Source organism: Pinus tabuliformis, chromosome 9, assembly GCF_031772625.1.
Source record: "Pinus tabuliformis cultivar Carrire ecotype Pingquan chromosome 9, CPIR1, whole genome shotgun sequence".
Classification (NCBI taxonomy): Eukaryota; Viridiplantae; Streptophyta; class Pinopsida; order Pinales; family Pinaceae; genus Pinus; species Pinus tabuliformis.
In genome coordinates, this window is record NC_142307.1 from 1,597,173,966 (window position 1) to 1,597,199,539 (window position 25,574).

Sequence of the window (25,574 nt, forward strand, 5' to 3'; positions counted from 1 at the left end):
TTAGATTTCGTAGGAAGAAGGCACCATGGCCCACGCTTCCTATGCAAATTGGGTTGTACGCGATCAGGATTTTGAAAGAAGCAGATGTCGAAGTAGAATACTTCAAGAAGTTTAATTTTGGCACCAAGAGTTTCAACTTGTACGACCCACATGGTTTATGCAAGGACCACTATGCGAGAGTATACTATCCTTGGATCCAGGGGACGTGTCATTGACCATAGGAAGACCCATGGAGATATTGTTACAACTCCTCTAGGCTCAATGAACCAATTAGCATTGCAGTGGAATGGCTAGAAATACTCAAGGTAGCGGCACCACAAGGAGCAGCAATAACAACAGCAGCAAGTAGCAAACCTATGCAAGATAAAGGCAAGAGGAATATTACCAAAGGCATAGAGATGGAGAAAAGCTACAAGTTTTAGGAAGACCCACTTGTGGAAAAGGTAGTTTCGGAGATAGATGTGAAAAGGCAACAGCGCAACAAGAGGATAGTGTAGAGAAAGACGGAGAAGCAAAGGCTGGAAGATACTAAGAGGATGTTGTAGGAAGTCTAGCAGAAGCTCGGGGAAGATCAAGAGCTGCACATAAGAGAGAAGGAAGTGCAACATGAGCATGAACAGGAACAGGAACAGGAACAGGAAGAAGTGCAAGGTACACAGATAGCGGAAACTGCACCAACATAGGTTGAAGACACTGAACCAACAGCAGATGAGGAATAGGGTGAGCAGCCACAGGAACAGAGACTTGCTCTCTAGGATGAACAGATAGTAGAACAAATGGACATGGAGGTGGAGCAGCCAAAATAGGATAAGGATATCGACCTCATGCCAATAGCAGTCGAGGTCACTCCATAGGCTTTACCAGCTCCAACAGTAGAGTAAGTCCTGAGTGAAGAAGGGGATACCATTCTCCTTGAGGACCATCTAGGAACAGAGATGTGCAACATAACATTTTATGAGTCACATCACAAAGTTGTACAAGCACGTAGAGAACAAACCCAAGATGAGCATGCATCACCTACGCACTTAGAAAAATAGGTGATTGTGTCAGATGTACGGAGCAATCCAACTGCCTTGGAAAATTCTACAAAGGCTTATGTCGAAGCAACCAACTTTAGTATTAGGTTCTTGATAGCAGAAAACAAGTGCATGGATAAGGAATTGAAAGAAGCCAAGCAGAGAGAGGAACAATTAACAGGATCCTCCAGAGCAGAGATGACCATACTTGCTGAAGTATTCGGCTCTGGAGACAGTCATGCAGAGACTGTATGATAGGTTCATCACCATGCACAAGACATTTGTCCACCTACATGGTCATCAGTATCACTGCACCAAGATAGTGTGAAAACTCGCAAACATACACATAGCAGTTGATCATGTACAGACATGGAAAATGATGTACAAGGGAGCCCCACTTCACTTGCACAAAATGATGAAGCCACATGTGGAGTTGGACAAAGCATGCATCTGGAGTCAGATCTGGAACTATGAGGAACTCTTGTCGCTCATCACTAGTATCGAGGCTTTGTATGCATAGTTGTACAGGAGTTTGGATGTCATGGTGAGGAAGTATGGCACCCCGTCAATTGGTACGCTCACCAAGGCCAAAGAGAAGAACCAAGTCAGATTGGAGCTCGATGCATACTTTGATCAGTTGAGGCTCAGGGCCAGTAGTGCAGATTTGCAAGTAAGTGCAGATTAACATGTGGATGTACAACGATGATTCGGTCATGATCAAGACTAAGTTGTGCATGTTACAGGATGAGTGGGACTGAGATTCCAAATCAATATACCCGGAACCAATGGAGGCAATAGTTCATTTCCATAAGGACTTCATCAAAGAGTACACAGACACCATTGCACACTATCAAGCATGCAGTTCGTCACCAAGGATCACGAAGAGAAGGTTGATGAGTTGGTCTTTCCACATTTGTCTTAGTCTTAGTGTTGTCTTGTCTGGCTGACTCAAGCCAATTTTTTCCCACATGGGTATATGTGGAAAATGTATCATTTTGTAAACATGATGTAAAGTGAAATTCCAAGTATTATTAGTGGAATACAAATAGTCATATGTAATGTAAAGACTCATGAGGGTAGTCCAAGAGTCACAAAGGGGGCTTTTAAGGGTCACCCCACCCTTTTTTATAAATAGAACCTCATAACTCATAGAAGGGGCTTTTGGGAGCCAAGCTTTTGCTAGGCATTGCTTAGAGAGGGCTTGGAGAGTATTTGGAAGAGCCTTGGCTTCTCCACAATGCAGAGAAAGCACATCTCTTTGGAGGATAAGGTAGTGTTGACTATAACATTCCATTATTGGGGCTAGTGGCTATCATGGTTGTATGTATGGATGGAACTTTCACTTTATATAATATAATAGAGCCAGCACGTTTCATGCATATGTTGTTATTGTAGTTTGACTATTCGGGTTACTTTAGAAATTTATGTAGTTTTAATTACACATCGATGTATGGACTATTCCATATTTGATTGTATGAATATTATTGAATCGTTTTGTTGGTTAAACTCATCACTTTGGATTTTCGACTATTCTACTTTCAAGTTTGTGATGTCATTCAGCTCTTGTGTTCCTTTCAGGCTGCATACTATTACAAGCTTCTAAGGGGCACACTTATTTTCCCCCTTCGTGTGTTAGAACCTCCCCATGCATCTCTCTTGACTTGATGCAAGGTTGGACACTTGCTTCTGACAAGGATATCTTTCTTACGTTTGCATGCAATCAGAGTCAAGGCATAACTTTACTACCCACTGCTAAGACTCCTACTCCAAACGGTCTGAGGTCTAGTTGGTACTTCTTACCAGGGAGATCCCCTGACATGTTGGCAGGTCCAACACCATCAACAGAACCATTTTTTCTTTTTCCTTTGGATTTTGAATCACTATTTATTCATTTTTTCTTAATTAGTTTTGTTTTATTTTTCACTTATTTAACAAACAAAACAAAAACGATTTTGATCAAACTTTGTTTTAAACCTTTGATGTAATAAATCTTTGATTTCATTTCATTTGAATAAACCAATCACATAGCCCCCGAGTCCAAGACTTTAATTAAAATATGACTTAAATGGGTTTTTTAACCTTGGAATTCCTTTGAAAATATTAAACCAAAACGTATTACATATATACATACAAACCATATGATAAAACATATAAGGGGCATATCGGAATGTTGAACTATCAGAGGATTCATATGTTATCACAGTCAAAACTTACGATGTTGCTCGACTCCCATCCAAAAGCATGTGTCATTTCATATCAACTATCAGAGTTTTTAAACGTATTTCCATGCCAAAATCTTGATAACCCGATACCGTCAGACCTAATATGTCATACATTCCAATTAATCCTAATATCAGATCCATTCAACTATCGGGATTTTTGTAACAAATTTGTTTGGAAGTTTTGATAGGGTCTTGACCCGATTTGTTTCAAATCTCTAATTTATCATGGTTTCAAGTCTGCCCTCTTTCAGGTGTTCATCAGATATCATGGCTTTTGGTTGCGAACCGGTCCAAATCCTTCAATAGTCAAATTCCTCCGATAAGCCATTTGCATCGCATATGTTGCGTTCAGTGTTGGTTTTCACCCCAATTCTAAATAAGCCACTATTATGGTCGACGAATTTGTTCTGATTTATTTTTCAATATGATTTTTTACACACACCAACCATCGCCATCCAAAATCATTGTCGTACATTGGAAATATTGGAGAGCTTCCCATCATCATATTGTTATCGTGGATTGTTCTATCCAATTTCAAAGGAATGGGGCATTGCTTATATTTTTGCAGCTCCATCCTGATGTTTCCATCACGGGGTGGCCATATGATATGGTGCATAAATCTCATTGCAGAACATATATCGCAGGCCAAGAGCTCCCCTGTGGTGACTGTGGTGCTAACAATTTGGATGGCATTGCCAAAGTAAGAACAAGGTAATGGAGGCATCAATCTGGGTTGGAACTTCACCGTGAGCTTGAAGGTTGTTGGCTCCTAGAGAGGCAGGGTACGAACCCGTGTGATGGCATGTATTTGGCTCCTTTGAATTCTTCTTGTTAGCTCTATCCTTTAGCCTCAAGATCATCTCCTTGCTAAAGTGAAATATTTTTTCGATGAGTGTAGGTGGGGAAAATTTCTTGATCCTTTGGGTTATGGGCAGGTTGAGAGCTATGTGCAAACCGTTTATGTTGAAAATGCAACAAGATGATGGAGCTTAGTGAAAAGAAGTCGCCTTCACTAAGTGGACCCGCAGGCTATTTTTGGCGCAAAGTCTATTTTTAGACTATGTCTATTTTTAGACATATGGATCATGGTCTATGAGTTGCAGGATGCTATTTGTGGATGATTGGTCATGTTGGTAAAAATAGATGGACTTCTATTTTTAGACATATGGGCGGAGTCTATTTTTAGACTACCAGGCTAAAAATAGAACAGTCGAATATTATTAGCTCTTAATAATATTTGGACTATAAACATTATCTTATCCTCTTGGAGCACTTCAGTTCGAGCTACGGATGTGGCACATGCAACTACCAGAAGGAAATACGCTTTTCTTATGGGTTAGTTGAGCTATTGCATGATGGACTTCAGTTAGAACTCAAGTGATTGAGTTTGGTGGAGTTGATTGAGGAGTTGATGGAGTTGTGTTTAGTTTGACTTGGTTGAACTAGTTGTATTTAGTCTAACTGCAAATACACTAGTGATGAGTGATGTGAATTAATTATTAATTAATTCACTAATTATTAACTCATAAAGCAACTAAAGAATACATCAATTAACTCAGTGCATGGACAGTTCAGTGAACACAGGTGTTAGAGGTGGAGACTACTATCAATGGTGACTATAGCTGTGCATGAGATTTGCACAATTAATGATTGAGATTGCCAATGAGGATTGCGCAGTACAAGCCAAGGAAAATGAGCTTGGATCATTCCCATTCTCATTTTGGATTGCGCAGTAGAGGCAGGCAGACAACAGAGGAGATTTGAACCTGTGACTTGATTCAGATCTGAGCTAGTTTGTGTGTAACAGGCGGAGATAGTACTGAGTACTTGTGAGGAGTATTGTACTATGTATTGTTACATGTTCTCTATCATTATAATATACAGATAGTGCGGGGTTTTCAGCTATATGCTTTCCCCATTACATACTGTGTTAATGTGCGCATGTGATTGATGTTTCATTGTTTTTAATTCCGCAAAATTGATGATCAACGTAGAGGAGGTTATGTATTATGCATGCATTCCGCAAATAGTGTATAATTAGGATAATCTCTATGAATAAGTGTTATATTATTCAAAATTTCTACAGTTTATGTCGAAACACTGACTGTGAAGTGGTGGGTGAGAGATTGTGGTCTCTCCTCTGCAGAGATACGCCCATGATTTTATGAAATGCCAGAGTGAAGTCTCATCTACCACCGCGTGGTTAATTGTGAAACCTATCGCAGCTCCATCTCTCAATTTCATAACCTGATCATAATCAAATTTAGATTGTTACAAAGAGAAAGAGAAAATAGTGAGCTAATTCGTTGGTCAAATGAATTCAAATTTTTCATTGAACAAAAAGAAAGAGAGGCATTTTCCCTTTTCGAAAATGATATGGACAAAGCCTCTCCCAATATTTGAGTTCTAGATAAAAGATGAGTAATAATTTTAAACACGACATAAGGAATTTTAGAAAGAGCATGAAGTCAACTGGACCACCATTAGAGGGAGAAAATGATTGTTAAGATTGATAGCACCATCTAGAACAAAACATTGTTGAACGAATGGACTGACCTTTGGCCCCATTATTTATTAAATTCCAACATCTCACACGGATTCTTCAATCAACTTGGCATTGGCAGAATAAATCAGGTCCAGGGCAGTATCGGAGATTTAAACGAGGGTCATAATAAGAATTTCGATGTGGTGGATCCGATATCAAATTTAAATCAAACATAAAGTGGGATCAGGTCTGGGTCTATCTGAAAATCCAAGCACATCCATTTGAAAAACCACAATGGTTGGGAGAAGTTGATTATGCATTTAACTAGAGTGTAAAAAATATCGGGTCTAGGTATTGAGACTTTGGCAAGCATCGGAGATATTACACAGTTGGAAACCCAAAAACTTGATGGCCAGTGGATCTGATATTGGCTTTAAAATGTTGTGAAAATTGTCCTTGGGTACATCCAAAGGGGAGGTATCAGTGCTTTGGTATGGCAATGCGTTAAAAAAAAATCCAATATTTTTAAACAAAATATGATAGTTTTATGAAGTGGCATGTGGCTTTTGGATGGTGTATCGAAGAAATGGGAGTCGATCAACATCGTAAGTTTGGGATGTGATAACATTGGAAATCTTGGAGAGCTTCCAATCATCACATTGTTATCACAGATCATTCTATATAGTTTCAAAGCAGTGGGGCATTGCTTATATTTTTGCAGCTCTGCCCTGTTGTTTCCATCGTGGTGTGACCATATGATGCGGTTCAGCAATCCCGCCGAAGAAATTATATCGCACGCCAGGAGTTCCCCTACGGTGATCGTGGTGCTAATGATTTGGATGTCGTTGTCGAAGCAAGAATAAAGTAATGGAGGTATCAATCTAGGTTGGCAGTTCACCACGAGCTTGAAGGTCGTCGGCTCCTATGGAGGCAGGGCACGAGCCTGTGTGATGGCCTGCCATATGTCAGCACAGAGTACTTGGGAGGACGAGATTTTATTTGGCTCCTTTCTCAGAGAAATTTTTTTATATGCGCTCCTTGAAATACTTGGTCTTATGGCATTTCACAAGAATGATAAAATGAGCAAACATATCCCTTGTGACATCCAAAGAGTCTAGCTTTGATATCAATTAATACATAAATAAATAGTTTAAATGGACCCAATACCAGGGAAATTACTACTTCATCTTAATATCTTGCCACTATTATCATACATGCCTTCGCAAGTTTTCTTCGCATTGGACTGTTACTTTATATAATGGGTTTCAATTAAGTGGTGTTTTGTCCATGGAAAAATAAAACAAGTTCACGCAACCAAGAGAATGGTCGTGAAAACAAAGAGAGAAATGCAGTAAGGCTTAACATAAAATATACCATCGACTTAATTTTCCATGGTCTTGATTTTCTTTTTTTTGTCTATCCCCATCACACTCTCTTGCTCCAGTATGGAAAACCACAACCTCTTCATTTTGCTTTACTTTAATATCTGAATCGTTCCTTCAATCATTGGCGCAACTGCTCCAGTACTGGCGCCACTGCAATTTTGGATAGTACCTTACATTAAGTCTTTACAAGGACATTAATTGTTCCACACTTCACAACTCTTCTATCTCCTCGCATTCTCAAACAAATAATTCTTGAAGCTCTGTGAGCTTCTCCAAACCTTGTATGCACTTAAACTTGGGACATGCATAAACCTCCAACCGCCACAAATTTTCCAAAACTGGTAACCCTTCTATCTTAGTGAGATCATAAAAATATAGGATTCTAAGCTTTGTGAGGTGTTCCAACCATTGTATGATATTGAGTTTACTACATTCATAGACATCAACATATACAAAGATTTCTGATGCTCCAGAGATGGAAACTCTTCTATCTCATCACATTGATAAACATCTACTCTTCCAAGATTTCGGAGGTGTCCCAATGCTTGTATGCTCTTGAGTTTGCTACATCGACCGACATGAAACTCTTCCAAAGTTGTCCACGTTTCAGGACTGGTGAGCTCCTCTACTTTTTCACATCCCACAATGGTGAGATCTTAAAGTTTTTCAGTTGCACAAATCCTTCCTATTTTCCTCAATTCCTTATAGTTAGAAAACTTAAGCTTTTGAAGGTTTCGGCAAACTCCTTCAAGAAAGGTTACCTCCCTTATTTCTACTCCATTCAGACATAGTTCTCGGGGCCTCTCCAAGCCAAACACACATTTGTCATTGGAGTCGTCGAATTCATTCAACGTTACTAGTGTTTTTCTTTCTCATTCTGATGTTTTAAATGGAATTTCGCCCAATGGACAATGTATTATCTCAAAATATTCGAGATTGTTCAGCAGGAGAACATATTGTGGTAACTTTTGTATCCCGCAAGATTCCAAGCTCAACCATGTCATTTGAGTCAACTGTCCTAAGGTATCGAGAAAGCATTTCAATCTCTTCAAATCCTCACGCACAAATCCTTCAAGCTCTTGAGGTGACCGAGGAAAGTTGGCAGCACTTCCAACGAACGGCCCCATAAATGCAGAACCTACAAGTTTCATAGGTCACAGATACCACTTGGCAATTCTTTTAACTTGGCATCCACTTAAACTAATTCTTGCAGGAACCATTGATGTGCGACCTCGGGTGGCAATTATTTCACCTTGGGACAATATGAAAGATTCAATAATTCCAGTTGCTTCCAAGTGTCTCTTTGGAAATGGACACATTCTTGCATTCCCTTAAAGAGAAACATTTGATTCGATTCAAATCTCCAAAATAATTTGGAAGCATCACCAAGCGGGAACAATAAGACAAATTGATGGACTGGAGGCTCTCTAGCTCTCCAGTGGAGTCAGACAGCCTCTCCAAACTGGTAGCCTGAAACAAAATGATGTGACGAAGATTTGGTAGCTTTACCAAGGAATCAGACAGCATCTTCAAACTGTTAGCAGAAGACAAATTGATATGCTGAAGATTTGTCAGCTTTCCTAAGGATTTAGGTAGCGTCTCCAAACTGGTAGCAGAAGAGAAATAGATGTGCTGAAGATTTCTTGGCTTTCCCAAGGAATTAGGCACTGATCTCATTCTTGTAAAATGTCGTAAGACCAAGTATTTCAAGGAGCGTATATAAAAAAATTCCTCTGGAAAAGTTTCAAGTTGGACAGGCAGGTAATAATCCACAACAATTTTTTCCAAGTACTTCAGCTGCCCTATAGATTTCCGAAAGCTGAAGCGAAATGCACCATGTAGCTGCCATGTAATTTAACTACCATGTATTAAGACATCGGGTCCGCACCTGAGCTCGGGACTTTTGTGATGATTATTTTTTTATAAATCCTCGATAACTCAGATCCGATATGCAACTCAATTATGGTTTATAAAAGATAACGGGTCTATAGAATAATATTGGAACTTTTAAAGGATCACATGTATAAACCTCAGGTGCTTTTGATTCTCTGATATACTACTCTGCCTTCGACCTGCTTATATCTTCTCTCTGCTTACATTCTTGCAAAACACCATGAATTCCGGAGTCTTTTTCCGGCACTGCAACAATCTCAAGTGACCACCAATTCCTGAGTCTTTTTCCATGACAACTCTTCTCTCTCATCGCATTGATAAACATCTACTCGTCCAAGCTTTCAGAGGTGTCCCAATGCTTGTATGCTCTTGAGTTTGCTACATCGACTGGCATGCAAATCCTCCAAAGTTGTCCATGTTTCAAGACTGGTGAGCTCCTCTACTTTTTCACAGCCCACGATGGTGAGATCTTTAAGTTTTTCAGGACCACAAAGCCTTCCTATTTTCCTCAATTCCTTACAGTTAGAAAACTTAAATTTTTGAAGGTTTTGGCAAACTCCTTCAGGAAAGGTTACCTCCCTTATTTCTACTCCATTCACACATAGTTCTCGGGGCCTCTCCAAACTGGTAGTAGAAGACAAATCAATGTGTTGAATATTTCTTAGTTTTCCCACGGAATCAGGCAGCGATCTCATTCTTGTGAAATGTCTTAAGACCAAGTATTTCAAGGAGCGCATATAAAAAAAATCCTCTGGAAAATTTTCGAGTTGGACGGGCAGGTAATAATCCACAACAACTTTTTCCAAGTACTTCAGCCACCCTATGGACTTCCGAAAGTGTGAAATGGGAGAGGAGAAGTTTAACTCTCGCAACTGGAGATGCGTCTGTAATTTCTACATTCCACTGTAAGAAATATTTCGAGATGATTCTCATCTACAAACTGAGATTTAAATAAAAGAAGTATAAACACGGAAAATTGCGTACCTGAGATTCTTGTTGCCACAAGGTTTTCAATATGCTCCCTCGCACTTATAAAAATTTTAAATTTTGTAGTGGAACCCAAAAAGGTAGGGAAGAATAGGAGCATTCATAACAGTGGAGCCATATGAAGCATAGTGACCACGGCCTTTTCAACACAGCTTCTACATAACAATCTTCACTTGTAAGAATTTGGAAACCAGAAAAACGACCGATATTGAGCAATGCCCACTTACAGATTGCCAACAGCTCCAGAGTACACCTTTTGAACCATGACATTTCTGAACAGACACCATGAACCGAGGAAGAAGAGAGTTTAAAGTCTGATGTTGGAATTACAAACGATCTTTTGACATTTGCCAGGAATATTTCAATGCATCCGAAAACCTTGCTGGATGTTCCTCTGTTTGATGATGAAGACGATATAGACGGTAAGTCATCATAGTTTCCTTCTCGCGTGCATGATTTGAGTGCTCATGTTCGTTTTCTGGCTTGTCATGAAAATAAGGGCGATTCCTATTTGTTACCCTATAGGAATTTTAATGCGGCCTGACATGGGGCCGCATTAAGGCGATACAACACGCCGCTAAGTGATTTTTCTCTCTCATCACTTAGCGATGTGTTGTATCGCCTTAATGCGGCCCCATGTCAGGCCGCATTAAAATTTCTATAGGGTAAGAAATAGGAATAACCGAAAATAAGAAGGGAAATTTGTTGGAGTTCGTAAAATGCAAAACAGTTGACCGACAACGCGTCAGCAAAATGAATATTCGGAGATCGACGAATCTGCTAGTGTCATAAGGAATAACATCACCATAAAAACCTATAAACTAAACTAATAATCTTAACACAAATCAAAATAACTAGTAGTATGGTATAACTTATTACATAAAAACCTATAAACTAAACTAATAATCTTAACACAAATCAAAATAACTATTTGTATGGTATAACTTATTACTATTAGTATGGTATAAGAACATTTAAAAGAAATAAAATATAGTTCATTTTAACTTAATATCAATGTGTATAAAGATATTTAACTTTTCAAAATAACTAATAGTTAATTGATTTTGATTTTGATATGGCAATAGATATGTAATACTTTTAATATATTAAAATTATATAATATTTTATGGATCACAAAGTTTTAAGATTAAACATTATATAATATTTTTAATTTATAACATTAGTAAAAGAAATTATGTTTAGTTTTGGTTTTAATTTGGTTGATAGATATTTAAACAATTTAATATATTAAAATTATATAATATTTTTAGTTTATGATATTGATAAAAAAAATTAAATGTTTAATAATTAATTTAATATGGATGAAATTTTTACGAGACAAATTTTTAAATAATAATAAAATTAAATAAAATTTGTATAAAAATATTTTTGTATGTGGAATAAAGTTAAATTTAAAATAATTTTAAAACAATTACATGTTTTCTTTATTTTTATTAAGAAAAACAGTTTATTTTTTGTTATGTCATCATTATGAATGATATAAATAGATCAATGAGAGGGAAATTCCAAACATTCCAAAATTTACCACACCAAGCTTTAAAAGGAAGTCTCTCTAGTGGATAAATAAATTTCCTTTACAAAATTACAATCCAATAAATTCGCTATTGGAAAAAAAATGATATTTAAATAATAATTTTTTCAAATTAAGCACGTATTTGATGTGGAACATTAAAGCCACTTCTGAATAAGGATGTTTCACTAATAATACACCTTCTTTGAATGTCCTTTACTAATTTCTTGGTAGCATGCATGGATAGGTGCGGCTACATCTTTGAGCCTTTATTGTATGCATATGCATTATTTATTTTTTATTTCATTTTCCAAGCTATATGAATTTATTTTATTATTTATTTCAATTAGATAAATTGTTTGATGGACCCATTGCAAAACTATAAAATCCAGATTTTGGCCTTATGAAAATAAGTTATGTGTTTTAATTTATTTTTTGCTTTTAGTTTTTTCTCTAAATTATAGGTTTTTATTGTAAGTTCTAATAAACAACTTCACCAATTGGTATTCGATCCTACAACATTATTGTGTAGTCTTCAAATATTTGGTTTTAAGTCCATTTTCCAACTCTATGTGCACTCCTTATCAAATCCAAATCTCTTCTCGAAGAATGTCCTCCTTACTTGGATATTATCTAGGCACAAACGTTAGATGAACTCATTCTTAGGGATTTTCTTAGCATTTACGCTTCAACTATTTGACTCTTCATATCTAGTTTCCTTTGGAGCACACTCTTCCACCTAAATCATTCTTCAACACATTTAACCTTAGATGTCTCTTTTCCTAGGGTTTATTCTATTTTAGTATTGAAATATCTGGGCTTAAAATATCATCCAACAATTACATTTTTATAAGTATCTAACTTGTTGGAAGTCACCCTTCCACCTTATAATCCCTCTTCTAGTAGTGTGTGTTCTTTTTAGTATCATATCTTCACAAAAATTCCTTCAAGAAAAGATCATTATTAAGATGTAAACAAATCTCCTATCTCTAGCATCATTTAGGATCTAACTACCGCTCCGATTCAAGCCATAAGACTCTAGTATATGGTTATAACCTTTGCTTTCCAACGTGATACAAACATTTCACTACTAAAATATATAGGGAAAATTCAAGGTGAACGATTAGATTTATGGATCCACAACCTCATTACCTACTTCAAGGCTTATCCAACGATGAAACAAGAGGGAAAAAAAAATCCTTGTAGGAAACCACTCAAAAGGTGTGCCACAATCATGGTGGAAATCTCACATTGAAGCTATAGAGATTGACATTGAACTCAATCAAGACATATTAGTTAGATCTAATTCTAGGTGCATCACAACATGGCATGGTATATACCTTGCTTTGAATCAATATTATACCCACTTGGCTATTTGCAATATTGATGTATAAATGGTTGTAGTTGGGATAATCTTGTAAAATTCATGCTTATATTTGGCTTGTGCTTGCCATATAAATATTTATGTATTTGAATCTAAAATCTTAAATGGGTCGAGTAAGGGACACAAATTCCAAGGGATGGAGGGAGGTAAATTGCTTGGGAAATTCAGCTTACTTGTTGAAGGAAGAAATTGGAATGTTGGGGAAAACCATTGAAGGTTGGTTGTTGAGTTTTTGATTTGAAATGATCATAAGTTAAAATTGATGTAGAATTGATTAGCCATTAATGAATAGAATGTTAACTGAAAGTGTGGAAACCGAGAGAGCTGCTTGAGAAGAAAGACTTTACGACAGTTGATAAAACATAAGTAAGATGCATAACAGAAGTGAAAACAGAAAAAATACAGTGATACTAGACAATAAAATTTATTACGGAGTTCGTCCCTGATGGACTACGTCTCCGAGTCCGCTTTCGAGATGGGCAACCGCTTTATTAGGATTGAAATAGAAGAGGTCGATTACACAAAGATTTGATCAAACTGAATGTGCACACACGCACTTATGGTCACTGAAAAAGGATATCTCTCTGAACCAGCTTTTCAACGCGTGTCACAGTTCCCAATTCCAACTCTAGATGCTCTTGTTACATTGAAGAAAAAAAATGACTATGACCTCCAGAACCTGCATAAAAAATCCAAAACCACTCTCCTCTCACTTCAATGAGAAAAATTGTCTTTTAAAACCCATTAGGTGCATTCGAACTCCCTCCACTGAGTTTAGGAATGAATCAGTTCTAATCTAGGTTATAAAGTCTCGGTCTATTCATGATTTGCCACCTAGGATAGGGTTGTTTGGTCATCACATTAGTTGTTGCACAAAACTAACAATAAAACCCATAAATAAACCTTATGTTAATGCGACAACTATTAGTTGTTTTCTAACCGTGAAAAGGAGGAGACAGTGCATGTGACAGTTGCCTTCTAACGGTGCTCCGGCAATTCCAATTGACATAACCTGTAACATGTTCACATATCACAACCCGCATGGTTTCCAAACCTGGAGGTTAACATACCCCGGTGGCTTTCCTCAGTTCGTTCACATGGCAATGGTTTTTGATGCGGCTAGCGCTGTGGTTACGGCTAACCTCTACGGCTATCAAAACTCTGTTGATCACATATCTGCTACTATGGTTTCCATACCCACGCGGTTAAGGCCCACGGTCAGGGGACTATGGTCATGGTTGATACCTCTACTTATTCACATGAACAACGGTTCTGCTGTTGTCTCCTCCGTGGTTAGGGACTGTGTTAATTTATTTGCAATGTTTTGTAGTGTATTTACATAGCCCGAGGGTTAAAACATTGGTTTATATGTTTTGTTTTCAAACATTTTTTAATACATTGTTTGTATTGGCATATGGTTAGGTTTTTAGGACTTAGGGTTAGACCTTTTAATGTTTTGAAATATAGGTTACAATAGGTTTATGGTATGTAATGTATGGATTTAGGTTTAGGATTAGGTTTGTATTATGTTCTAGGTTTAGGGTTTAGCATAGGTTTAGATCTTTACATCAAAACCATTTACAACCAATTGTCACCAAGCGACATTAGCAACAAACATCACATGACGACAAACCCGTTGACATCAAAACCTACGAGTGGACGACAAAACCCACGTCGACACCAAATCCTACAAATTGGTTGACAACCCAAATCTTGCTAGGTGAACGACAAACACATGTCAATGACCAAATCCTGGTGGAACTGACGACAACCACATGTCGACAGCCAGGTACAAAACCATCACCATGAAAACCATTAACATCACCTTAACAACCTGAACCATAATCAACACTGTCAAAACTGAACGACACCGGACTGAATTGATGACGACAACATTGCACACTGATGATGAACCTTTGCAATTGATCTGAAGAGATCCTCCTGGATCAATCCTCTCCACTTGAAATCTTTTGGACCACAAAAGTTTGACTTAAACAAATAGTTTATGAGGGTAGAGCTCTCTCACTTTCCACCTTGTCCTGATGATGTACAAATACATTCGATCAATCACCTACAAGTGATGACCCTGATGATGTTGATCATGGCACATTTTGATTAGGTTATCTGTTCCATCCATCTGCAATATGAAAAACTTGCAACAAAGGTCAAACAACATGTTATGAACATGGAAATTGATTTCTTTCCACGAAATACCATGAGTTAGTGATTCATAATCATCTTTGAAAACAGTCTCTACAAGATATTGTTCAATACCATTGACATGTATTAACAATCTATTTTGTGGAATGACAGAGACAATCAAAGATATTCTTGACATTAAACCAGCTACTTGAATTAACATACTTTCTTGCTTCCGGATTACTAAGTGAAATTGCTGCCATAAACCCATCAAATTGTAAGGTGAAAACTGTTGCAACTTAGTTTGTTTTTGAAAGTATTTAATTAGTTGTTGATTTGTTTCAATCACTTTTTCCTTATTCATTAAAAAATGTTTCCATTGATTAGAACTTCCCCCGATGCATAAGTTTCCATTAGATACTTTGACACTACTTTAGAAAAGGCTTTGATATGAAAACAAATAGGTTTCCTCTCCATTTGAAAAGAGGCTTCCAAACTATTTGAAATATGAAATGGTGACACAATATAAGAAAAATTTAATACTGACTTTCCCCAGTACTGACCTGCATCCCTGTAACTGTTAATTTCCAAAATTGGACTAAATTGATTCATCTTGACATTAGGAAGAGGAGCTTTAGGCATCAATTGTAATTCATGTTGTATTCCCTGCTCATGAGTAAGATGTTTGGTTTCTTTAAATAGAACTAGAAAAGTTTCTACCTCTTGGATCAAACTATCTTTATGTTGAGACTCGTAACTTGAACAAACATCATGTTGTTTCTTATGTTGTTCCTTTACACACATGATTACAAATATTTTATTTGAACTTATTAATTGCTTCATCTTATTAGCAACAACTAAATTCAAGTGATTTTTTTTTTGATGTGCCCTGATAATAAATTCAACCCAATCTTTCTTAAGGTGATATTTATGTTGTCTCCTGTAAAATATTGCATCACGATCATAAAGATAAGGACTTCGTAAGACAACTCCACATATGTCTACTGGAACCACATCTAATTTCAGTTCATCAATGTAATTAGTTGTTATGGAAAATCTTAACCGACATTGTTTTGTGACTTTTATCTGAGTTGATTTATTTAGCCATCCTAATGGGTAAGGTCTTGGATGATTCTGTGTTTCCAAACCCAAATTCTTAACTAAATATTCAGAGATTAAAATGGCATGTTATCCACTGTCAAGCATTGTATCTATCTTTTTGTGCTTAGAAGTTATCCTTATGTTAAATAATTCAACTCTTTTATCCTCATTTGAAGGATTTATGTTTGATGAAGATGCAATAGTATTCAAACTTGAACCAGTGTTAGAAGTTTTACCTGTCATAACTGTAGTAGTTATCCTCCTTTCATCACCTGAATCTGAACCTAGATGCTGGACTACTACAATTGCCTTCTTTTCATCCTTCTCCTTAAGGAACTTTTTGGGCTTAAGTTTTGCATGAAGTTTCCAACACTTCGATTCATCATGACCAATTCTCTAACAATGAGAACAAGTAGGTCTTTCCTTCTGAGCTATCGCAGATTTATTTCTCTTCGAATTGTTCTTCCCCTTACTGTCATTGGAATCTTTGATTTCCAACTCTTTGGATGATTTCGATGAAAACTTGAATGGTCTTCCACCTGATTCAATATGTATGGCCTAAACACACACTTCATCAAAATCATCAGCATTAAACATCAATAATGTATGCTGCAAATATGAATGTAAATTGTCGATGTATTTTAATAAAGTTTCACGTGTATCCAATGAAATACCAGGCGCCAATGATTTCTTTTTGAACTCCTGAGTAAACTCTTGAACACTCCTCCCTTTACCTTTCCTCAGATGCTGCCAATCAATAACATCTTGCTGCATGTATCCTAAAGGATAGAATTGTTTCCTAAGAGCTTTTAAAAACTTAGACCATGAAGAGATGACTTTACCTTTACGCTTTACATCTATCTGAGTTTTACTTTCCCACCAGATTAAAGTTGTTCCCCCCATTCTAAGTGTAGCTAACTAAATTTTCCTTTTATCATCAAAAATGTTTTGAATACGACAATACACTTCTAATTGCTTAATCCAGTTATCTAGCTTTTCAGGATTCATTTCACCATCATAAATAGGTAATTCATCAAGTTTTAAAAGAGATGTTTTCTTAGGTTTCTTTTTTGTTTCATATTTTGTACTGGAAGAAGAAGAAGAAGAGGAGGATGATGGAGATGATGGAGGTGAAGGTGGTTTATCAGCCTTTCCTTTACCTGTTTCCTTCTTCGATGTCTTTGAAGAAGAAGCTGCATCTTTCACCTTCTTGTCTTCGTACAATTCTCCCAACATATGTTGCATAGTCAAGAATGCTTGCTAAAACTGTTCATCACTCATCTTAGTTTCGGCGTTTTCACCTGCATCAGATCCTGTAATGGTCGACTTATGAATGACTCGTCACTTTCCAATCTCTGGATCAACCTTCTCAAGGATTCCTTCTCCACGTTACGAATTTGACCTGGTTAACATTCAATGGAAAATTCTACAAATGCAACCTACTTTGATACCAAATTATATGATCTGAAATGATCATAAGTTAAAACTGATGTAGAATTGATTAGACATTAATGAAGATCACATAAGTAAGATGCATAACGGAAGTAAAAATAGCAAAACCACAGCAATACTAGATAGCAAAATAGATTACGGAGTTCGTCCGTGATGGACTACGTCTCCGGGTCTGCTTTCAAGATGGGCGACCTCTTTATTAGGATTAAAACAGAAGAGGTCGATTACACAGAGATTTGACCAAATTGAATGTGCACACAGGCACTTTTGTTCACTATCAAAGGACATCTCTCTGAACCAGCTTTTCAACGCCTATCACGGTTCACAATTCCGACTCTGGATGCTCCTGTTACACTGAAAACAAAAACCACTATGACTTCCAGAACCTGCATACAAAATCCAAAACCACTCTCCTCTCACTTCAATGAGAAAAACTTCCTTTTAAAACCCACTAGGTGCATTCGAACTCCCTCCACTAGGTTTAGAAATGAATCAGTTCTAATCTAGGTTACAAAGTCTCGGTCTATTCATGATTTTCCACCTAAGATAGGGTTGTTTGGTCATCGCATTAGTTGTTGCACAAAACTAACAATAAAACCCATAAATAAACCTTATGTTAATGCGAAGACTGTTAGTTGTTCGCTAACCGTGCGGAGGAGGACATAGTGCATGTGACAGCTACCTTCCGGCAGTCTCGGCTGACGGTGCTCCGGTGATTCCGGTTGACATAACCTGTAACCTGTTCACATATCACAACCCACACAGTTTCCAAACTTGGAGGTTAACATACCCTTACGGCTTTCCTCCATTCATTCACATGGCAATGATTCCTGATGCGGTTAGCATTGCGGTTACGGCTAACCCCAATGGCTACCAAAACTCCACTGATCACATATCCACTGCTATGGTTTCCATACCTGCATAGTTAAGGCCCGCAGTCAAGGGACTGCGGTCATGGTTGATACCTCCGCTTGTTCACATGAACAACGGTTCCACTGCGGTCTCCTCCGCAGTTAGGGACTGTGTTAATGTATTTGCAATGTTTTGTAATGTATTTACATAGCCTGAGGGTTAAAACATTGGTTTTTATGTTTTGTTTTCAAACATTTTTTAATACGTTGTTTGTATTCACATATGGTTAGGTTTTTAGGACTTAGGGTTATACCTTTTAATGTTTTGAAATATAGGTTACAATAGGTTTATGGTATGTAATGTATGGATTTAGGTTTAGGATTAGGTTTGTCAAAACCATTTACAACCAATTGTCACCAAGCAACATTAGCAACAAACGTCACATGACAACAAACCCGTCGGCATCGAAACCTATGAATGGACGAAAAAACCCACGTCGGCATCAAATCTTGCAAAGTGGATGACAACCCAAATCCTGCGAGGCGAATGACAAACACATGTCAACGACCAAATCCTGGCGGAACTGACGATAACCACATGTTGACAACCAGGTACAAAATCATCACCATGAAAACCATTAGCATCACTTGAACAATCTAAGCCATAATTAACATTGTTGAAACTAAATGACATCGGACTGAATTGCTAACAACGACACTGTACACTGACGATGAACCTGTGCAACTGATCTGACGAGATCCTCCTGGATTAGTTTTAATGAAACTAGTATGGAATTTTAGTGAGAGATCGATGTTGTCAAATTTAAAATTCCAATAAAGGGACACAGCCCATGCCTATTGGAACTACATAGGACAAAAAACAAGGATAAAATTTAATGCATGAGCTACTACATGGCCAGTGGAAAAAAGGACCAACTTCACACAAAAGAGGAGAGACCATGCAAAGGTCACCTGGGGGGGGAGAGCATAATGTGGAAAAAATAAATATGCATAGGAATTGGAGTATATGGTGTTCTCTAGAGTCCCTTGGTAGCTTGGGGTGGATTTTAAGCCCTTGGAATCCTAGTAAAGAAAATATTGGAGTGTCATTTGCTTGTTTAAATAGTTTTGGCAAGCAGTTCTCAATTCCCTTTTCTGGGTGGAACCACTATGTTGCATGTTGTTAGGGTGGAGCCGAAGCCTCTCGACTCCCTGGAGTGTGTGTAGCTATTTGATAGCTAGAGGGTGGAGGCAGCAAGCCTCTAGATTCCCTGTGCTTTGGTTGACTATTGAGAAGCTAGTGGGTGGAGATGGGAGAACCTCTAGAGTTTATGTGTTCAGCTGGTATTTGGTGTTTATTCCCTTGAGTAAGAACATCTCAATCCCTTGAATATGGCTTGTGGGTGAAAACTACAAATAGTTTGGTTGCAACTTGTCTATGGTTGGGTGGAGATTTGTAGTCCTGAACTCAATTTCCCATCTTTAATACAAATTCAAGATAAGTTCTTCGTATGCATAATCTTGTGAGGATTTCATGTTAAACTATGAATGATTGATATGTTGATTGTTTTCATGACAAGTCTTGGTTTACTTGTGTATATATGATGAATGGTTGGTTTTAATCCACATGAGGAGGTATTGATGAGCATGAATGTTTCATGGGATTAATGGCCTTATACTAACACCTTGTTGCAGAGAATTATTCTCCTATGATAGTGCTAGGTGTGCACTAACAAAATGATTGTACATTGAGGCCAATGGTCATTGTGGAATGTTTTTCATCTTATGATGATTGAATTTTGAATGAATGAGAATGTCATATTATGGGTTTTTTTAATACCTGTTTTTATCAACCCTTATGGATGTACCCTTTCACTTGAATATGAGTATATGTAGGTGATGTTGAAGCATTTTTAATTTGTGGATTAGCTAGTAGGGATGATAGAGTAAAGGAAGGTAATTTTTCCTGTTTGTTAAAGAGTTGTTCCTGCTCCCAGTGTCCTTAGTAAACAACTACACCTAGAAGTGTTCATTTTTTTAATTTATGCTATTGAGTTATTATTGGCTAAGTTATGCTTAAATTCCCTAAAATTTATAATTGTCAAGTGAGTATTGGAACCTACGCTTGAATGGCATAAGAAAAAAAAACCAGAAGAATCAAGAAATAAATCAGCCTCTATAACTCTGTGAAAACACTAAAAATTTTATAAATTTAAGTTTTTGAACCCCACAAGTCAGAGGTTGGGAAGTCATTCGGGCGAGTCAGGCCTCGACGGGTCTCTACCTTGACCTAGGGTGCGCTGACTATGCAATTGGAGGGGATCGGGAACTCAGGCAGGGTTAGGAGTGTAAGGAAGTTAGGAGGTCAGATAGTTTGGGGGTCGAGGCTGACACTGGCCCAATGTCATCATGCCAAGGTGGAGGGTTGATCATGACCTAGGTCGAAGGTCAGGGGTCGGGCCCGAAAATGAAAATCAAAGCGTGTGCAGATTGAACAAGGTTGACTTCCGATGAGAAGGGTTAACCCACTCGCCACGTGGCCTATCCATAGTGACAGCGCTGCCAAGTCACCTACCATGTAGGTCATTGGGTGGTTTCCATGTGGAGACCAAGGAGATGTAGCAAGGTAAACAAAGGCTTATCTTTAAGAGGGAATAACTCTCAATTCGTAAGTCGGAATGAGGAAAATTTTATGTCATTGGAATTGTCTTGATGAAACGATTGCAACGATGTTGTCTATTGGAAGTTTTAAGGCATTTGAGAAAGGTCAAAATTTTAGGTCACATTCCCATGACCATACATAAGGAGATGGATTTGCATAGTGACTACCTCCTTCCAACTTGATTGGGGTTCTAATGTTAGGAGGGGGTGTTACATTATGGTACCAGATCATTCAGGTTCAACACTTAGACTAGATGGCCTCTATCATGAGCAAGCTAACAACAGGATTTCATGATTATTTTTCTTAGAAAGAAAAAAAAAAAACTGATAATTAGGTGTTAAAAGTCGGCTTGAAATTAACTGACTGTGATTTCATATGTAGCATAGCACTAATGATTAACAATATTTTAATGTTGATTGATGAACTAACCAATTGTGTTGGTTGATATATACATATTTGGTGACTATGCATGCAGATGGGATAATGCTTGTAGCTTGATTTTATTAATATTGATGTGCTAACATGGCTTGTTTTGTTATAGCTAGGCTAATATGGAAGCTCCATGATAGCAAGTTCAAGGTAAAGATTATTTTTATTTGATTATAATATTATGCACCTAATAGTTTTGTGTGAATGGTATCATATCACAAGTAGCAAAAGACAAAAAAGAATTAAAAGAATGAGAAGAAACATGGTTTAGTATAACTCAGATAGGTCACAAGAAGGATATGAAGGGGCAAGAATGGATGAGGAAGAAAGATAGGTGGGGAATGGGGGGGAGAAAACTCTCTTGACTGGTTGGATGCCTTGAGAAACTTGAAGGTTGAGATAATCAGCTTCATCATATATAATGAAAGGTTGGTGAAGGCTCAAGAGAAGCAAGCTAAGGTGAATGCATTCATACTGCAAAGCATGTCAAACTTACAAAGATAGGAGCAAAATGAGCTAGGGGATAGCTACAGAGCCAAGTTGAGCCTTTTGGAATCATAAGAGAGAACAAATGGGGTAGATGGTAGTAGGTCCAGGAAGAGGCACAGAAGGGAAAGTGAAGATACTGTGAAGGGAAATGCACCATTAAGCACCCTAGAAGGAAGAACCAACACTCAAGGGCATCATTCTCGTAGGCATTCTAATTCCACTAATAGGTGGTATCACTCTCATTATCATCATACTCATTGCCATCATTCTCATCATCATTATTAGAGAAAGAGGGGAAGATATTATATCCCTAAAGAATTTAATAAAGAAAAACCACCTACATTTGAGGGGGAAGTGATAAAATATGAATATTCAGAAGCATGGTTTCTTGGGATGAAGAAGTTATTCAAAACTCGTGATTACTCTAAGAACATGAAGGAAAAAATAGCCACCTACAATTTGAAAGGAAGAGAAGACATATGGTGGGAAGATTTGAGAAATGTTAAAGCCATAACTGAAGAGAGACTGACTTGGAATGAGTTTCAAAATATCTTAAGAGAGAAATATTTGCCAGATAGATATTATGACAGCAAGGCAAAGGATTTTTATGAGCTAACATTGGGACAACTATCATATGAAGTGTATATTACCAGATTTCTTGATTTGTTGAAATATGTGCCATATCTCATGGATAAGAAGGCCAAAGTTCAACGCCTTATCAATGGTTTGCCCATGTCATTTAAAGACTGCATTAAGTTTTATGAGCCTCTAACTTTGGACGATGTCATCAAGAAATTCAAGCATTTCTACAAGAAAGCCAAAAGGAGGCATTATTTTAAAGGTGATTGGAAATTAAAGGGTAGTGGGAAATACAAGAAAGAAATGGCCCAAAAGGGTTGCTGATAAAAATAAAAGTGTGGCCTCAGTTGGTGAAGGTTGATTTCACCAAAAAATTGGTCAAGGTGAGAAAGGCCATGTGTAGCCACCTATAGGAGATCAACACGGGCCTGAGGCAAAAGAGACACTAAGGTGTTGGATGTGTGGTGAGAACATTAGAAAATGGATTTCTCGCATCATAAAAGCACAGGACCTCAGATCTACAATGCAAGGGAAGCTTGGACAGTAAGTGACATAACGAAAAGCATGCCCATAATTTATGCAATGGTGGATAATTTCCAGGAAGACCACTAGGCATCCATCATAGAGATGTAAGGTAAGTTGTTCAGCAAAAATATTTATATTTTAATTAATTTGGGCTCTAACTATAGTTATGTCAGTCCAGAACTCATAGAAGAGTGTCGGTTGGCCAAAGAAATTCATGTAGAACCATGGTCAGTTCAGCTAACAACAGGAACTAGAAGAATAATTAATTATTGGGTGAATTCATGTGCATTTGAACTCAATGGCATGCCAACATTTCAACATTTAAACTTGTTGCCACTGTGTTTAAAAATGCAGCAACAAATTCTCAATTCGATTTTTCCTTGATTAAATTGAGAAAATTCGAATTTCCACATCAACAGACAACTTGGACGATGTTAACTTGTGTGACATGGCTTATGTCACCTAGTTTACTTAGTAAATTCGAGTTGGAGGATTTAGAGTTCGATTATGCATGTGTGATTGCTTATTTATAGCAATCAAGGTCATTTATCTCAAGTTGTTTTCAATTAAACTAGTTCCAACTTTTGGAGGAACTAGTAGAAGGTTAGTTAAGTAATGGGACTTCACTCAAACTTAGTGATCATCTAGTTAACTAATAAATCAACCTAGAATATCTAGTGCATGTAGAGAATTTGAGTTACCCAGTTGATGTGGAGATTCCAAGGCAGTGTAACATCAATTGTAGACTAGTCTTGAGTGTACAGGTGTTGCATGCAGTCAGATGATAAGCCTAAAGGAATTGCTCAATTTAATTGAAGAAATTTACTAAATAATAGGGGCTAATTCCTCAAGGAACAACATAAGGAAATAGGAGCTCAAGCCGAAGACAATTTGACTAATTTTGGGTTAGAGGCCTTCAGTGAGAAGAGAGATAGGTTGTGCACTTGTAGGGTGAGCTCAGTTGAGAAAAACAATTGTAATGCATCTCTATTTCATTTTATTAATGCAAGTGGAATTGGTGTTTTTAGCATATTTCTTTCCCCATATAAAAATACTTGTTGCATGTGTGTTATTTCTTCTTACATGTCTAAATTTTTTGTTCTAAATTGTGAAATAATGTCCACGAAGCAGTATAGTAGATATGTGTCTTGTGATTTTGATTAAAACTTCATGAGAAGTTGCAAATCTACAGCCTAATTTCTACACACTAGGTGTGTATAGCATGATATTGGGCATGATTGGCTTTACAAACACCATACTAAAGTGGAAAGCTTTGAAAAAATATTTGTTGCTTAGATGAGCAAGGAGAAAGAAGAATTTTATGGGGCAAATGAAATTCTACTTTAGTGACATTGATCATAGCTATGCAAGCCAAGTGCAACAGCAACAAGGGATGCATGTTGTTTGTAGTGAAAATTTCTAGTAATGAGAAATCTAGCAACGATATTGAGAATGAGGAAAGTGAGATGTTGAAAAGATACCTAGTTATGCAGCAGTATATAGATGTATGAAGGATGACACCTTGAGATTATGCATTGATTACAGATAGTTAAACAAGGTGACCATAAATAAAAGGTATTTGTTGCCACATGTTGATGATTTATTTGACCAGTTTAGGGGAGGAACATTGTTCTCCAATATCGACTTGATGTTAATTTACCATCAAGTGTGCATCAAGGAGGAAGACATCCATAAGACCACATTCCAGATGAGATATGGAATTATGAGTTCGTAGTGGTACCCTTTGGGCTTACTAATGCCCTGGCTACATTCACATGCTTAATGAACAATGTGTTGCATCCTTATTTGGACAAGTTTTTCATTTTTTTTGTTGATGACAATCTGGTGTAATCAAGGATAGAAGAAGAGCATGAGAAGCAGTTAGTTATAGTGTTATAGTTGTTGAGGGAGCATAATATTTATGCAAAGCTTAGCAAGTGTGAATTCTTCTAGTCACAAATACATTACTTGGGGCACATTGTCTCCAAGGAGGGGATATCAATTGATCCAGAAAATGTCAAGGCCATCATGGAGTGGTCGACACCAAGGAATGTGAATGAGATCAAATCCTTCATGGGGTTGGAAGGATACTATAGGAGGTTCATCATAAACTTCTCCAAGATAAACCACACTATCACATTCTTGTAGATGAAGGGAATGGAATTTGAGTGGACAACTGAGTGTGCAACCAATTTTGAGCAGTTGAAGAACTTTCTCACTAATTTACCAGTGTTGAGGACTGCAAACATCGCCAGATATTTTGTGGTGTGCACAGATGCCTGCAAGGAGGGGCTCAATGGAGTTTTGATGCAAGAAGGACATGCAGTATGTTATGAGTCCCAGAAACTAAATGAGCACGAGAAAAATTATGTGACTCATGATTTGGAGTTAGTTTTCATTATTCACACATTAAAGATGTGGAGGAATTACCTCCTCAGCAAGAG

The 25,574-nt window shown here is 37.4% G+C and overlaps 1 pseudogene; it reads right to left on the reverse strand.

Annotated features, from left to right (window-relative positions):
• Positions 1 to 3,650: 3,650 nt before the first annotated feature.
• LOC149154845 (BAHD acyltransferase DCR-like) overlaps positions 3,651 to 25,574 on the reverse strand; it is a 63,128-nt pseudogene continuing 41,204 nt past the window's right edge.